The sequence below is a fragment of the Rattus rattus genome, chromosome 8 (assembly GCF_011064425.1).
Source record: "Rattus rattus isolate New Zealand chromosome 8, Rrattus_CSIRO_v1, whole genome shotgun sequence".
Classification (NCBI taxonomy): Eukaryota; Metazoa; Chordata; class Mammalia; order Rodentia; family Muridae; genus Rattus; species Rattus rattus.
Window position 1 is genome coordinate 81,132,741 of NC_046161.1, and position 12,516 is coordinate 81,145,256.

General features: G+C 44.6%; 1 pseudogene; it reads right to left on the minus strand.

Annotated features, from left to right (window-relative positions):
- Positions 1-326: 326 nt before the first annotated feature.
- On the minus strand, positions 327-1,133 carry LOC116907247 (annotated as a pseudogene).
- Between the last annotated feature and the right edge of the window lie 11,383 nt (positions 1,134-12,516).

The window sequence follows — 12,516 nt, forward strand, 5'->3', positions numbered from 1 at the left end:
TGCAGAAGTGGTAGGAGCCATTGTTCACCAAATTAAGGTGCTATTCGGCTGCTGTTTATTTCCTTCAATCACCTTGGTAGACAGCAGTAAAGAAGAAATCTCATTAGAATCCTCTCCTCTCCCCTCAGTCCTTCTCCCAGTAGCTTGGAAGCCAAGGAGAGGTTCATTTCCTCTGTTTCACCAGAAGGGAGCTAGCCGGAAGTTGAAACTGACTCGATCTGACAAAAGACACCATCAGACTGACGACATCATTAGTTATCATCAGATACTATGTTCTTTTTTTTTTAATTTTGTAATTATACTTATGTACAGAAAAAAGTGTACATTTAACCCAGCTTAGCTGCGAGTTCTTTAGCCTTTGCCTTTTCTAGCTTGGCAATGCAAGCCACAGACTTAGGACCCAGGACGTTGCCTCCCCAGTGGCGGTGGATCTCGTCGTATCTGTCATTATAATTGGTCCTAACAGCTTCCACCAGCTTAGCCAGAGCACCCTCGTCTTCCGAGTTAACCTGTGTGATGGCAACAGCAGCACACGTCTTCCTGTGGACCAGGCGCCCCAGCCTGGCCTTTCCCTTGTTGATGCAGTAGGGCACCCCCATCTTTCAACACAGGGCAGGCAGGAAAACCACCAGCTCAGTGGGGTCTGCATCATAGGCAGTCACCACCAGGAGAGCCTTCTTGTTGTCCACCCAGGTGGTGACTGTATTGACCCCTGCTCGGAGGACAGGTGGTCTCTTAGTTGGGATGTCCCCTTTGCCAGCAGCTTTCTTCTCAGCAAGGGCCAGGAGCCTTTGCTTCTTCCCCTGCTTTGTCTCTGGCCTGTACTTGTGGGCAAGCTTAAGCAGCTGAGTAGCTTTTTGCCTGTCCAGGGCCTGGGAGAACTGCTTAATGGCAGGAGATACTATGAGCTGCTTATAAACGATGGCTCTTTGCCGCTGCAGCCTGATGTAGCTGGGCCATTTGACGAAGCGTGTGAGATCTCTTTTGGGCTGGATGTCCTGCCCAATGCCAAAGTTCTTAGGCCTCTTCTCAAACAAAAGATTGACCACCCTTTTGGCCTCCTGTTTCTAGATAACAGTGGGGGCCGGAGCCACCTTCTTCCCCTTGGCCTTCTTTCCTTTGGGCATCTTGCTTGACTGAAGGAGAGAGAGATTCTATGTTCTTATTTTACACAGCCACTGTATCTTATAAATCTCCAGCTAATTCATCTACTTCGTGGGATGCGTCCTTCCCAGTCTTCCATGTCCCTGGACCTCCCATTATGCCCATCAGCAGCATTGGTGGCCTCCAGTCCAAGGCTCAAGTACGAGGCTTAACTCAGGAAGGTACTTAGTGCTGACTTATCAAGGAGTCATATCCGTTATCATATCCTCTTCCTTACAGGCTCGGTCTGTCATCTTCTAGGTTGTCATGATAAGTTCGTGACACTTAGATCCCTGCATCCCGTCCTTAGGTGACTTCCAATGCCAGCACGCAGGAGTACAAGGGCTGGTGCTGGGGTAGGAGAAGGTTGGACACAGGACGTGAAGAAACAGTCCAGCTCTTCAGAGAGGAGCATGGTAGGAAATGAGGTGAAAACAAAGACCAGCAATACCACTGAGTGCTTCGTGACACACAAGCTCTGTTACTGAGTACTTTGTGACAATTGCTAGTGCTTTCTACTGTCCCATTTAATCTTCACAACAGCGCTGTGAAGTTAGAAACCCCATTTTATAGAAATAAAAAGATGTAGCAAGATTAGAAGTGTTTTTAAACAGGTTTTGGATGACACTGTATCCTGTTATTCTGTAAGTCTCATTTGCATATTTATCTGCGATATGGACACACGTGACTTAGCTATCTTCAAGAAAGGACCTGTGGCCTCAGCGACAGGAGCCTTGTCAGGTTTACCACTAGAGGGCAGCCCCTGCCAGAGGGCAGCTGGCTCCTCTCCCTCTGTGGCTGCAGCCAGGGCCTGACTGACCTGCTTAACATTACTGTCCACGTGTTCCAGCCCCATAGGGAATGACCTGTGTGGCCCTTATTTCTCTTCCTCCCAACCAGGGGTGTTACCTGGCCGTCTGACACCACTCTCTTGGAGTATGCTTCCTACTTGAATCACACTATGGTCATTTTGGCTCACCTGGTGGGCCTAAAACTTACGATGTGGACCAGGCTGGCCTGGAACTCACAGAGATACTCTTGACTCTGCCTCTAAAGGGCTGGAATCAAAGATGTGTACCATATCTGGTGACATTTCTATTTTATATTATTGCAGACCCATAAAAGTATTACTTTTACTCTAGCTTTTTGAGTGTTACATGAACAGCTCTTCTCGTTAATAAATAACCTTTAAAAATCACCTTTTTAAAATTTTTTAACTAGGCTGGTAGAATAAAGCTTTGCACGTGCAAAGTCCTGTGTTCAAATCACATTATTATAAATAAATAAAATTGAAAGTAAAACTAATGTGACCACATTATACGATGTTTTCAAAAATAATAGAAAGTTACACGTAATTCTCTACAAAAGAGTTGATTTGTGTGTGTGTGTGTGTGTATGTGGTGTGTGTGTGTGTTGTCTTCAGGTAATTTTTTTCCTGTTGAATATTTTTATCACAATGTTTGAGGGGTGTCCTTTTCGACATTCCTTAACAATTATTTATTTTTTATGTTCTCACTTGGGGCAGAGAGGATTAAAGATGTCCTGATAAATGATATAAATCCAATAAAACATAAGCTGGACAACAGCTGGGGCCTCCTGCTCCTCCCTGATTTATGTAGACCTGTGTCAAACATTTGAACATGTGGGAAATGAGGCTCCAGAGGTGTCTAAGATTGGGAGCAATTCTACCAGATGTAACTTACTCAGTCTTCCCCTCCCAGCTCCTTTGTGTCAGGCTGGAAACAAGCGCATCACTTCCTGAGCTTGCCAAAGATGAGTACACATAAAACCCACAAAATCCATAAAAGAAAAAAATGACCCTCTTAATTGCAGTCTTTTGTGATCCCCCCGCTCCCTGCAGTAGTGTTCTGGAGACCTGGTCCTTCAGCCTCCCAACTTCCCCTCTTCCGACGAGGACAGACAAATTCTTCCCCTCCCATCATGCAATAACAGTTCCACACATGCTCAGGCCTCTGGGTGAGTCCATTCTATTATGTCTATATATCTATCTGTCTCTGTATACAATATTACACATATATACTATACATATACATGTATATAACACATATGTTAATATGTATATATGTGTATTTTATACAGCTATATATGGTTTATGTATAACACATAAGTGTATATGCATGTATATGTATAATATATATGAATATTTTCTGGACAAGAACAGGTTACATTCTATAAGGGACACTGTTTTCAGTGTTTGGGAAAAGAAAAAAATATTTTTATTCAGACATTAAAATAAAAGGGTATAGAAACTAGCTGGAGGGTGGGTGCTAGGAGGGAGGCCAGCACAGAATGTGTATCATGGTGCTCTCTACTTTAAGCACTGCTATGGAGTGAGAGGAGATGAGACCTACAAGATTACAGAAGATGAGAACTACAGTTCCCATGGTGTACTTCCCACACTCATGCTGAAGATTCAGGAGTGACTGATTAGACGTTCGTTGGTGTGGATGTTATATATTTATAACCAAAGTCTCTTGGGCTCTCTTTAGCTCCCTTAATACCCAGGCACTGTCCACTTCTGTGTCAGACCTAACATCCTTATGATCATCACGAGGAACCTTTTAGAGAGTTTTAGTGCATCACTAATTTCCACTGCCCAAAAAGCTAAGGATGTCGTAAGATAGCATCCGAATCCTATAGCAGTGACATCAGGTCTTCGCTACAGCTCCACCAATGTACTTCCAGTTCCTAATACGTATGATGCTCCTTTTGTTCTGTAACTATAAAAACTTGATGAATCAGTTGCTGTATTAGAACATAGAATTTGGGACAAATATTTAAGTCCATATTTCTCACCATAGCCACTCATATTTGGCTCCAGAGTGCACGATTTCTTATTCCCTTTGAGGTGAGAACAACAATCAGGGTACCTTAATAATTTAGGAACTGCTGGAACAGCAGAACAGACAAGGAAGAGAAACGGGTCCTTTGGAGAGTGCATCAAATTGAAAAGTTTCTCTGTGACAGAGGTCATAACAGACCCAGTGAACTGACACCTATTGGGCAGGATCTTTGCCAGCTACACATCTAACAAAAGATAACTATTCAAAATATGTAAGGAACCTAAAAGATCAACTACCGAGAAACCAACCAACCAACCAACCAACCAACCATCCAACCAACCAGTCAACCAACCAACCAACCAACCATCCAACCAACCAATCAATCAACAAACCAACTGACCAACCAACCAACCAGTCAATCAACCAACTGAACAACCAACCAACCAACCAACCGACCAACCAACCAACCAACCAACCAACCAACCAACCAACCAACCAACCAACCAACCAGTCAACCCATGGGCTAGTGAGATAAACCGTTCTCAAAAGATGAGCTACAAATGGCCAATAAGCATAGGAAGAAACTGTCAGCATCCTTAGCTCTTAGGGAAATGGAACATAGAACAACACTGATAATCCATCTCACCCCGGGCATAGTGGCTACACATCTGGGTGAAGGTGTGTGGTAAGGGGAGCCCTCATACACTGCTGGTGGGATGTATGTTAGCCCAGGCACTATAAAACCAGTGCACCTCAAAAACTAAACGTGAGATTACCATATGACCCAGCTCTAACATCCTGAATACTCACCTGAAGACTCCCCATTGAGATCTATCAGAAATACTTGCACATCTGTGTTCACTGTGGAACTGTTTAAAACAGCTGGGTTGTAGAATTAGCCAGTCTGCCATCCGATGCCTAGTGACAATGCAGTACAGTCAGAGTGGAGCTACACTCAGTCATAAAGCAGGACAAAAGTCTCTTGTTTGTAGGAAGGCAGATACAAGGGGAGATCGTTCTAGAAGTAAACTGACTCAGTTGCAGAACGGTAAATATTGCATTTTTCTCATTTGCAGGTTTTAGATTCATATAGATGAATAAAATTGTATATTCCAATACAACACATAGGCACATAAGCCAGAGTGTGTCAAGGAGAGAAAATAAGGGAGCTGGGGAGAAGGGAAAGATGAGAGCTGGTGGATATGGCCAAAATACAAGGTGCACTTGTATGAAAATGTTTCATGAACCCATGACTATTGATGAGAAGTGGGGCTTCACGGGGAGATGATTCATACCTCGGCGCTCCGAGCCTTCCACCTCCATCCCACATGGGCACTCTTACATCATATCTGACAGTGCAACCATGGTCCAGTCCCCTACCCCACGTCTCTATTTAAATCACTGTGTACAAGTAAACACCAATACAAATATTTTTAAGAGTCCCCAGATTTATGAATCCAGAACTTTTAGGAAAAGAGGACTTGTGAAATGAAATCAGCAGCGTGGGAACGAGAGCAGGTTCGAACCGGAAGTCAGCGTGGTCAGTTTCTAGCCGGAGGAATCCCACCGAGGTTGTTTGCAACTGGAGTTGGAGAGTGTATGAACAAATCGTAAGGATGATTATCCAAGCTGACCTGACCATTGGTTACCTGTGAACATCCATGAAGAACCGGAGAAGACAACATCACTGTCAAAATCAGTTCAAAGAGAAGGGGCGGTGGATGCAGTTGGGTGCAGAGGAGGAGTGGGGAGATCGATTTGTAAAGAAAGAATCTGTGGATTCAAGGGTGTCCGTGGTTAGGGCTTTTGTGTTATTTTGCCTGACTGAATGTAGGGAGAAGGCATCTTGCTGAGGATGAAAAATGATTTTCTGCCGCTTGCTGCTGCGAAATCTGTTACCATAACAACCGACTTCTTCAGCCAGGAGGGAGGATTTGACTGAGCGATCTACATGGGACTGTTGTGATTTCCAAGGGCAATCTTGACAGCCTTGTCAGCAGAGCTCCTGTCGTTGTGATTGTGCTTGCCTGACAGGTTACATTCTAGCTTAAGATTTCTAACGGCCTTCTCCATTACTGACTCCAAGTAACCATACCATTTCTGACCCATTATGGACAGCAAAGATCTTCAGGGTGTTTATGGTGGCTGTGGTTGGTTCATCTTTTCCTTTGAGTTCTGTTTATGGTAAAAGTTAATGGCTCTCTTTAGGGTTTAAATCAAACCCAAGAGTCTAACTGTCCTGTGGCCAGCTTTTATTGCTCTGTATGGTGCTCCAAGGGTCTCCATATTCTTCCAGTGAAAATCTCTCCGGCAATCACTGATGAGAAGCAGACATAGAGGCTAAGGTTGTGGGTAAGGTGGTTCAGAGCTCAGAGCTAAGCACCTTTCACCTCCACTCCATGAGGACATAGTTACCCCAAATGACTCGTTGGATCGACGACTGCGTCTTCTTTCTCCTCCACTCCAACTTCCTTCCTTCTGCCCTTACTCCCTCCAAGTCTCCATCTTGGAAGACAGAATTACAGGCCATGGTGCAGACCCCTCTATCTGGGGCTCCCTACAGCACCCATCTTTTTAAAGTCCCTGTAAAGACAAGGCAGAGGTCATCATGTTGCAGGTGTTGTGCTGTTCAAACAAAATAGTTGCTAGAAGATTCCCTTCTGAGATGATAGAGGTTATGTGTATATGTGTGTACATGTGTGTATTTAATGAGTTACTTCAGGCCTCTGTGTGTCTTTGGTTTAAAGCCAGGTTCTCTTGGTCTTTAATGTGGAGCACCTCTCCAGATTCCTGGCATGAAAAACCAGAGTTCAGTTTCCACACCAGTATCCTAAGTGTCATGAAGGTGAGAGTCTTCCAGGGCTTTATTCTCATCTTGTGTAAGGTTGGCCTTTGCTGGGAGCAGCTCTCACTACTCTACCATCTGCCATTAAGATGATCATTTGGCTTAGTCCTTCCTCCATCCCACAGCGGCATTCAGACTTGAAAGATGATCTTCCTAACTAAATTAACCATTATTGGAGAAACATTTGCATGAAGAGGGATTTTAGAGGAGGAAATAAGTAGGAAAAACTGATGTATCCCCCAGTAGGATACATCTTCAGTCTTATATATCTCCCACTGGACCAGTGGATCTCAACACGCAGGCTGTGATCCCTGGCAAACATCTGTCTCCAAAGAGTATTTACATTACGATTCATAGCAGCAGTGAAGTTACAGTTATGAAGTAGCAATGAAATAATTTGTATGGCTGGGGGTCATCACATCAGAAAGTATATTAAAGGGTCACAGCATTGGGAAGGTTGAGAAAAGCTGCACCAGATCTTTTGTCCTGAAAACTATACCACCATCCAACAGGATCACAGATCGAGAACCAATCCTGCAACCTGTGGCCTCTGTAGGTGTTGAGCATCCAAGTGACAGACCCCAGTATTTATGTTTGGATGTGCCTCTGGCAGGGTCATACTTTGGTGCATTTCTGTGAAAACTGAGACAATCATTAGACTCAGTATGAGAGTGTTTAGGCTAAAGGAACCCTTCCACTCCTCTTACTGTTTTTAAAAGGACTTTCATTTTAAAATATTTTGATGTAATAAGAATTTTCCTCCCAAATTGTTTATCTTGAGCTGTGATTAGCTTTCAAAAAGGCCTACATGTGTGATATTTACAACTCGATGAGTTTAGAGATAATTATATGCCTCCCATAAATCTGCTTGCTACTTCCAAGGGTTTTCACATATTATTTAAAATGTCCTTATTATTTTTGTGCATGTGACATGAAAAATTAAGACCTGGCCATTTAGCAGAATTTTAAATATAGAAAGGAGTACTATTAGCTGTAGGCACTTCAGTGCACAGAAAAACCTCTGGGACTAATTCATCTTGTGGGACTGAAGCTTTGCCCCTGTAGCTGTCGTCTCCCCATTTCTCCATCCTGTTTACAGCCATCACTTTACTTCGTGAGTCAATTTAAACTTGTTCTAAACATCCCATCATAAAGTTCTTGTTTTCTGCATCTTATTTTATTCTGCATAAGGTTCTCCAGTTTCATTTGTACTATATTTAACAAGTACATTTTTTTGTATTTAGCAAATGGTGGGACCTGTTTCCTTCTTTGAAATGTGTATATGTTCTCTTTACCTGTCACCTGTCAATGGACGTTCAGGTTGCTTCTGTGCTATCTTAGTCTGTGTGAGCTGCTATATCAAAATACCACACACTGGGTAATTTATAAACGATAGAAGTTCTGAAGTGGGGGGCAGTAAGGTAGACTTAGCAGATCTGACATCTGGTGAGGACTGCTCTTTGCCTCCAAGATTGTGCCCAAAGGTTGTGTCCTCTAGGGGAGAAGTGAGACAGACAGCTGGATACTTTGGTGTCATGAACTGGAAGAGGCAGAAGATAAAGGAGAGGAAGACATCTCCCCCATGTTGCTTTTATAAAATCATTGATCCCATTTGAGGGAGTCTCATTCTCACGGCTTAATGAACTCTTAAAGACTCTGTCTCTTAATACCGTCTCCTCGACTGACTTCCCACATCTGCATTTTAGAGCAGACCTGCACACTGGATAACGACACTCTTAGCTTCTGTGCACAATGCTATATAAGCAGAGCCCCCTTTCTGAAGAAGGGCAATGAACAAATCAGAACATCTTTAAAATATTTGGCACAATCGTAAAAGAAGGAACCTATTTCATTTCCTTTGGATGTGTGCCCAGAACAGGATTCTCTCCATGTTCTCAATCAGATGCCATTAACAGGTAGAGTTTTAGTTCATTCGAGCTGACATGGGAGCTTACACACTGGTGAACCAGGGAGAAAGCAGCATGACGTCATCTAATAAGGGTGAGGGTGACCGGACCTCAGAACGTTAAGGGGAAAGCTCTGTGTGTGTGTGTGTGTGTGTGTGTGTGTGTGTGTGTGTGTGCGTGTGTGTGTGTGTGTGTGTGAGAGAGAGAGAGAGAGAGAGAGAGAGAGAGAGAGACAGGCAGACAGACAGACACACATGGGGGGGAGAGGGAGACAGAGACAGAGACAGACACACAGAGGGGGAGAGAGAGAGACAGAGAGAGACACACACAGAGGGGGGAGAGAGAGAGAGAGAGAGAGAGAGAGAGAGAGAGAGAGAGAGAGAGAGAGAGAGAGCAAGCTGGGCTTGGGAAGATAGAGGGAAACAGGAAGGACCACGTACCTAGTTAGGGTAGGGAATGTAGCAATAGGTCAGTGCAATCCAAAGCAAGAAAGCAGACAGCAATGAAAGGAAGAGAATATTGAGTAGCAGATGGACCATCGACTAAAGTAGCCTTTTGAGACTCTATATCCTCTAGACACAGTGCGTTAACAAATTTCTTATTGAGATCTTAAAACTTGCCTCTTCTGTGAGTGAGGAGCGAGGCTTGAGTTCTTTGCTCTGTTGCCACAGTTATGAACGAATGGCAGGTGCAGCCCAGATGATGTCTCCTCCCTCATGCAGGTGCAGACTCCACTGCACTAAAAGAGGCACAGGTGTTTCTAGGTGATTCACTGTCCCAATAAATCACAATTAAAGCAGATGAAATGATAGCACAAGAGATTTAGGTGTTCAAACAAGGCTTTGGAGATAAAATAAGAACCCAAAATTGAATTTTATGGGTGCAAATGGCAAATAAAGCATGAATCAAAATACCTTTTTTCCTGACATGTGAGGAACTCAGTTTCCTAAATGAAGGCTTCATACAGAGAGGCCACTTACATTTAGTTTATGATTGGAGATGCATAGGTTGGTTTTGGTGAGGAGGAGGTAGGGACATTTCTAATATTCTCTTGTTCCTTTTACTTCTTAATGACATAAGCCAAAGTGCGAAGATAAACGAGTCATGAAGCCAGTTTGGAAGCTATGAATATGAACGTAATCAGAAAACAGCCCCTCCCCCATCACCTTCAAGGGAGCGTGTCAGACAGCGAGGGAGCCATACTGTCAAAGCTGCTTTTGCTATCTAGGCCCACAGAAGGGCTGTGTTGGCAGCAAGGCCACTGTCTTCTGAAATAGATGGGTTCTGTGAATTCAGGACCTAGTCAGCCCACTCCAAGGCTCGCAGTGGATTCTGTTCCTGAAGAAGTACACGCAGTAGAGCAGCGGGAAAATCAAGGCGGAAGTCGATCATGACCAGATAACCCCTAGACTCCACAGTGTGGGAGACTCCCTTTGTTAGAGGGGCTCCTCCTTCTCTGACCCTGTCTGGGGAATTCTAAGCCCCCATACACTCCTTTATCTGAGAAATGTCACATAGCCTCAATTAGTTTATAGGACCAATGTCCTTTCTCCTGAGAAAACCTGTTCAGCCAGCACCTGAGATTCCTGAAATGCTTCCCCATGCTAACGAGGCGTTCGAGGTACTGCAAGCCCCCAGCCAATGGCCTTTGCCCAGCCTGGATGTCCCTACCCTCAGTCTCCAAACTTTCTAAGCCTTCAATCCTCTAAGTTGATCTGCCTACTGATTGCTGGTCCCGGTGTGGTTCATTCACTGTGGTACTCACGGAGCTTTGGAACGCCCCCCTCCCCTCCATCCCCGCCCCCTTGCTGTCTCTGCTCCCACTGTCCTCATGGGTTACATAAGCCTATGATTCACGAGAGCAGGGAGACTCATAGAGTAGACCTTTTTTTTTTTTTTTTTAAGGTTTATGTATTTTATGTGTATGACTGTTTTGCGGCATGCATGTGCGATTTGTTAGATTCCCTAGAACTGGTGTTACAGATCGTTATAAACCACCATGCGGGTGCTAGGCATCGAACCTGGGTCTTCTGCAAGCGTCATGAGTGCTCTTAATGGCTGAGCCATCTCTCCAGCTCCCGGGTTGAGCAGACTCTTACTTGTTCTGCTTCCTCGCTGTGTTTGGAATAGAGACAGAAGGAGCACCTGGAGCACCTCACTCCCCACTGTGTATGTATACTCCCCGTGAAGCGGACGTAGCTGGAGACCAGGCGCTGCTCTAGTTATGGGTCACCTCACACATAAAAAGACAACATCGGCAGCTGCCAGAATGGAAGGTACCAAACCTGCGTCGCAGTAGTACAGAGACACAGCCAGATGACAGGAGAAGGCTCAGACAGGCACAGCAATTTAGCTATATTCCAGGAGGCTCTTAAGGTCTCTTGAAGAGGTTATGACCTGCTGGGTTTCAGGAGGGAAGGGAAGGCTTTCTAGAGAAACAAGCCAAGGGATGTTCCAGGAAGTGAGACCAGTATCTGCTCAGAGGCATGAAACAAGTTTACATGAAACTTCTTCTTGAAAACGAAGAAGTCACAGCAGGCCGAGCTCTAGGTCCACTGTGTGGAAGAAGGCAGACACTGTGTTTGCTTAATCCACAGCAATGTAATTCAGATGAGTTAGCAGAAAACAACTTGTATTTCTGTCACCTGTCACCCCATCTTCTTCTGAGTTATATAAAGGAACTGCTCCTCTCTCCTCTCAGGGCTTATCCTCGGCCTTTTGGTGCTGGCTTTGTTGCATTCTACTGAGGTTCTGATAACTTTGTTTACCCACAATCCCATATTCTTTTTAAATAAAATCTCTTCTTCTTCTCTAAGCAACACATGTATAATTCAAGCATAAAACCCAATGTATCAACTCTACCCTGCCTGCCACTGGGCCTTGTCATAATGTGCCTTTTGTGAGTTTCCTACTTGCTACTACAGAAGTTTTTGCATATGAAAGCCAATTCAGAGGGCGAGGAGATGACTCCCAGGATAAGACCTGAGTTGGGACCCCCAGCTCCACCTAAAAGCCGACTGTGGCAGCGCATGCTAGAACCTCAACACTAGGAAAGCAGAGACAGGCAGTTCCCAGGGGCTCCCTGGCCAAACAGCCTAGCCAAAATGGCAACTTCTAGGTTGAGACAGGGGCACTGAGGTACAAAATGGAGATGAATAGCAATAGAGAAATATATCCATTGTTGACCTTTGGCCTTTACAAGAGTATGTATGGACAAACTCATATGCCTGTGTGTACACATACACCCTACACACACACAAGGCACTTTTAAACTTGTGTTCTTTTTATTTTTTCCTCTTCCTCCTCCTTCTCCTCCTCTTCCTCCTCCTCTTCTACACCCCCCCCCTCTCTCTCTCTCTCTGACCTGGAACATGCTATGTAGATCAGGTTGGCCTCAATCCTGCCTCTATATCCTGAGTGCTGGGATTACAGGCATGTGCCAAGACACTTGGCTTTTGTTTTGGGTATAATGTCCTTAACCAGCAAGCTCTCTCTGTAGGCCATAGTATTCCTCTGTGTAGGACCATACAATCATGTGTTTGCTCACCCTCCCAGCCTCCCACCTCTGCTGCTGAGCGCTTGAGAGTGTGCACAGGTGTTCGCGGTTACAATTCTCACACAGGCATGTATCTTGAAGCTAAATTGTTGGAAGAGGCATTTCTGCTTCAAGTGGTAGACGCAATTGTAGCTTTGGTAGATGATGCCAGATGCAGTCTCCACTCCAATGCTTTGAGAACTCCTCTGTTTTCTCACACGCTCACCAGCAGAATGGGATAACAATGTATGATGTTTCCAGTCACACGATGCACGCAGTTGC